Consider the following 5,323-nt stretch of genomic DNA (forward strand, 5'->3'; position numbering starts at 1 on the left):
GTCAAGTGCTGGGTAGAGGAAAAAAAAAAAGATGAATGAAGGCCTCTCTGTGCTTGAAGAATTCATGGTCCCTTAGAGGAAAATAACAACGACCCTGGGGATTCATTCCTTAAGGTTCTTCTTACATTTTTGATCAGGCTGCAGAAAAAGAGTGCTCACCACATCAGTGACCACAAAGTTTGATCTTTGGAAGTTTAGAAAGTATACGCAATCTTCTTTTTACTTGCCTTCGTTTTTGGCACAGCTGTTCTGGAAACCTTTCCTACCTTGTTAAAACCTACCTGCAATACTTAAAAAATATGTAGTATCTTCTCTCTTTTATGTGATAGAGTTTATGTATCAAACAAGTTATTCTTACGAACCTCTTAACTTCTTAAAGATTTGGGACTTAATTTCAAGGAGTTACCAAGATTTCCTGGAAACAGCATGTGCCTCGTGTTTCTGGGGGATAATCGGAGCATTTGAATCACCCTCACGGAGAAATAATAATCTCAGTGCAGGTTTTTATAACCCAGACTATCCTCCAGCGTAGCAGGGAGATGGATACTCTTTCGAATATGGAGCTGAATTATGTGTTTCTCCTTGAGCAGTTAAATGCCGTGCTCATTGTATTAATCGTGGCCACCATTTATAAAGAACCCCCTGTAGATGGGTGTAATGCGTTCTAGGTATATTTCCAACTCTCCTATAATAGAGTGTAATATAGATTCTCTAGCTATATTTAATAGATGGAGAAGCTAATACTGAGGCAGTTAAGTGATTCACTCAAGGTCACACAGTCAATACTTATACACTATCCATCTCTGATCCAACTCACGTCCTTATATTCCTACTCTGGACCCCTCTGAGTTACAGTGAATGTTTTCAGGTCCCCAGCTTTTCCTTTCCATACTATCTCTTCAAAAAGAGCAGACATTGTAGCACCCGGGTGGTTCAGTGGTTGAGCCTCTGCCTTCAGCTCAGGTCATGATTCCAGGGTCCTGGGATTGAGTCCCACATTGGGCTCCCTGCAAGGAGCCTGCTTCTCCCTTTGCCTGTGTTTCTGCCTCTCTCTGTGTGTCTCTCATAATTAAATAAATAAAATCTTTTTTTTTTTTTTTAAAGAGCAGACACTGGGAGAGCAAAACTGTCTGTTTTTTCCCCTCCAATCGCTTTCTCCATGGTCAAAAGAAGTCTTTATGGATATACGAGGGATTGGCTCTCCCAACACGAGTAAAGTTCCCACACCAGTGGAATAATCAGACACTTTTAAGGAAATTTGCATTTGGTACCAGGTGCTTCATCAGACTTTCTCTTACCTGAAAAAACAAACAAACAAACAAACAAACAAACACACAAACAAACAGAGGTGCATTTACTTGTTCTCCTACTTCTCAGGATAGTTATCAATAGTCATGAAAAATTTCTTTGTAAATGATAAAAGACAAAAATGATTTTTAAGATGACAAAAAAAGATTAAAAAGTTTAAAATAATACAAAATGTAAAAATGATTTAAAAAAAAAAAGGGGGTGTGAGGTATTTGTTCTATGATGACAGCAGTAATACGATTCAGTGGACCACAGTCCAGCGCTGTTTTTACTGCGCAATGGGGCCTGGTGGAGGGAGCCCTAGAACAGACACTGGAACTGCATTTTCAGGCCCAACTGTCCACTAGGCTGAGTGACCTTGGCGAAGAGACACTGGCCATGCTTTGATATGCAGCATTGGAACCTCCTCCTCATGTCTGGGGGATTCCCTTTGACATGGGTCTTAACAAGAGGAAGAGTCCCTTCCTGTTATTAACGGATTCACAGAGTCTCCCTTGTCCCACGTGCCCTGAGACCCCCATGCTGGGTTCCCAGGCTCCACTGGCTGTAACTGCATGAGGATTTCCAAGAGCAGATTGCGGGAGATCGTGCAGGTACCAGTGCATGAAGGTCACTGTCCTGACACAGGCACACCAGACACAAGAAATGCAGGTGAGTATTGTGCACCCCTCCCTCCACATATCTGTTCTGGGGATCGTTTGGAGTATGATCTTTACTCACATAGTTTTAAGATTGCTGCTTCAGGTCACCTGGCAATCCCGTGACCTACTGATATCCTTTGAATAAACATGTTTTTTGCTTCCATCATTCACAGTCAGCTTCTGTTGCAGGAAAACTAAAAACAAAATAGCAACAACAAATCCTTGACTGATACCTTGTGGGTAAATCCTCATCTTGGCTGAGCCACATCTTGTAAAGTGGGATCATACTACTAGCATCTTCGTTGTAGGGATCAAGAGAAGTCATTCCATGTAAGGGGCTATGTTGCTATGTTAATGGAAGGGAGGGTTTTTGGTTTCATTTCATTTAGCTTTTTTTTTTTTTTTCTTTTGGAATTTTGTTATCATCTGATTTTGGAGAATTCTTGCTTTTCCTTCATTCAGCCACCACCCTCAGTCAGGCTCTGAATCATGGCTGACGTAGTGTCTTTGACTGAAATGGGGTCCTGGTAAGACAGGACTCTTCTCAGCAGCTGCATCAAGTCACTGAAGTTTCCCAAGAGAAAATTCTCCATTTGGCTGTTTTTCCAAATCTCATCTCAATACTCCAGGCTGGGAAAGAAATTATGAACCTTTGCTGTGAGATTCCCATGGAGGTCGCATGGAGGACAGGAGCCCTGGAGTGCGCGCAGAGCCATAAAAGAGAAGGAGGGCAGGAGTTGTTGACATTTCCTGAGGTCTCACTGTATTCCAGGCACCACGGTGGGTGCTTCACACACATGATTTTATTTAATGGGTCGTTGAACTCTAAAGTCCACATGACAAGGGCCCTGACTACTTTGCCCACTGTCTAAATCCTAGCAATGATCCAGATGCTTATCAGAGAATTGGCACTCACGTATTTGCATGAATAAATGATTGAATAATTAAGTAAGCAGCATTTCATGATAAGGATTCCAATCTCCAAGCTTCGGGGGATTGAGAGACAAAGTAATTCTTCCAAGATCACAAGCTAGGAAGTGCAAAGCAGGATTGGAGACTGAGTCTTGCCTAATGAGAAAATGCTGAAATCCCACGATATCAATCCAAAGACATGTAAGTGGAAGAGCTCATTGTGAAAGACAAGGAGGTAATGAAGAAATGTCAACTTCTTTATACTCAAAATAAATGCACAGATTGAAGGGCATGCTTGCAGACACAGCTCTCCTCCAGTCTTGATGTGTTAAGTCAGAGGCCGGTAAAGGAACGAGACACCCGACCTGCTCTCTCCTTGACACACGTCCCTCCCATCAGGGCCCGGCGCCAGCTCATTTGACTTTTATATCTCTCCCATGCCTTGTTGGGAGGTCATTTCATGCATTCATGCTTCTGTGCCTGAAAAATGTCTCCCAGGGTTTGCGATGTGAACGTATTTTTCTCCTTTCTCGACAATTCCTGCCTTATTCTTTTATCTTATCTGGGTGGAGACAAGATTAGTAAATAGATATTCACAGCACTTAGAAGTTTGTGTAACTGAATTAGAGCCCCTCTTGAACTGCTTTAATTGTGTTTACTTTTCCTGTAACAGAGTGCATGTATTCTGCAAGAATTTACTGTCAGCTTTTGTCTCAGATGGAGCCCCATGGTATCACCATCATCCAGCAGAACTAACCCCGGACCCCAAAAAACCTCCAGAATCAGGGTCTCCCAGATCTAAAGACTGTGAGAGCGACTTTGAAGACATTTCAGTGGTGGAAACAGAATTTGCAAAGCCAGAACATTGTGAAAATTCACTGCTGTTCAGAAGAGATGAGGAATCCAGTTTGGCTTCTGTATATGATGGAAGGGAAGGTGCAGAAGGTTGGGTTGATGAGCTTTAGAACCCAGAAATCCCATGATCTTGGAGAGGTGGCGTGAAGTCACATCATGATGTGTAAACACAAAATCAGATATGGTTTTTAGGCAAAATATTTTTTTTTAGACGTGTAAGGAATGATGGAGAAAATAGAACACGGGAAATACTAAATGGATATTTATTGCAAGTCTCTCTTAACCAGTCAGATGTTAGGAAGGCGAATCAATTGTGGTCTCTCACTAGAAATTAGCATACATCTTTGTTACTGTTGTTATTATTATTATCAATCACCTCCACACCTTCCTTCCATCCACAGCCCATTAGCTAGCTGTAGACACCTTGATGGGTATGGGCTTGCAGGAAGCATGTGGGTGCCTGGTGAATAGGGAAGAACACAGCAGCAGGAATTGTGTTTGGCTTCTAATGGATGAAAAAACTGAGATTCACACAGGCTAATAATGCATTTGTTTAAGAAAGACATTTAGATAATTCTCAAAGATGTTAACTGCATTATGATTTTCTATATTGTTTCATAAGATGGTTTTATTTTTAAATGTGGGCTCATTGTGAGATACTGTTATGTGTACAGACCATTAAGCTAGTATTCAGTCATTCGCTGGACAGGGGAGTTGCTCCAAATCAAAGGCATGCTTTATTTAGCTATTAATGTCTAATATTTTACAAGTTGAAGAAAAGCCCATGAATATCAGCCTTATCTGTCTAATTTATAGAGACATCTTTAGCCATGATAATTCTAGGCTAATATTTCATTGGGAAAATTATAGAAATAATATACTATACTTATGCATTTGCAGCACTGTCAAAAATAAATACAGGTTCAAAATATGTGATAAAAATAAATATAGGTTCAAAATATGTGATATTAAGTATGGAATTTTCAACGCTGGAAAAGTGAGTTCACATAGGAATGGCCATGCGGATAACTTTGCCTTGCCATTTTCATGAGGCATCACGGTGTCGTGGAATTAGCATGGGGTCTGGAGTTCAAGAACAGTGGGTTTGCATCTTCACTTTTCCCCTCTGACATTGGGAAATTTCACTGATCTCTTAGGAATTCAGTTTATTCACTTACATTGAAGTGATATTGTCTTTATCTTTTAGAATGGGGATTAAATATTAGGATCTCATAAAAGCTGATCGGGACAGTAACTGACCCTTCCTAGTCCCCACTTAGGTGAGTCTCATGACAGGCACTTCTCACACGCTCCCTTGGACGATGCTCACAACACCCCGGGGTGTATTACCTGCTGTTGCAGGAGTGTGAAGGTCACACCGCTTCCAGCTGCACTTCATCACTCTTCATCACTCCTGATCTGAGCCCACAGCACGAGGCTTTGTCTCTTCCACCATCATGCAGGGGCCATATTTGGGGAAGCTCATCAGCCTAGTGTTACTTAAATATTCCATCTTTCTTTTTTTCATTTTTTTTTAAAATCGATTACACTCTAGGGATAATAGAAAGACCCACTGCTTCTCTTTTTTGAAATTCTATTCAAACCTT

Source organism: Canis lupus, chromosome 12 (genome assembly GCF_048164855.1).
Source record: "Canis lupus baileyi chromosome 12, mCanLup2.hap1, whole genome shotgun sequence".
Taxonomy (NCBI): Eukaryota; Metazoa; Chordata; class Mammalia; order Carnivora; family Canidae; genus Canis; species Canis lupus.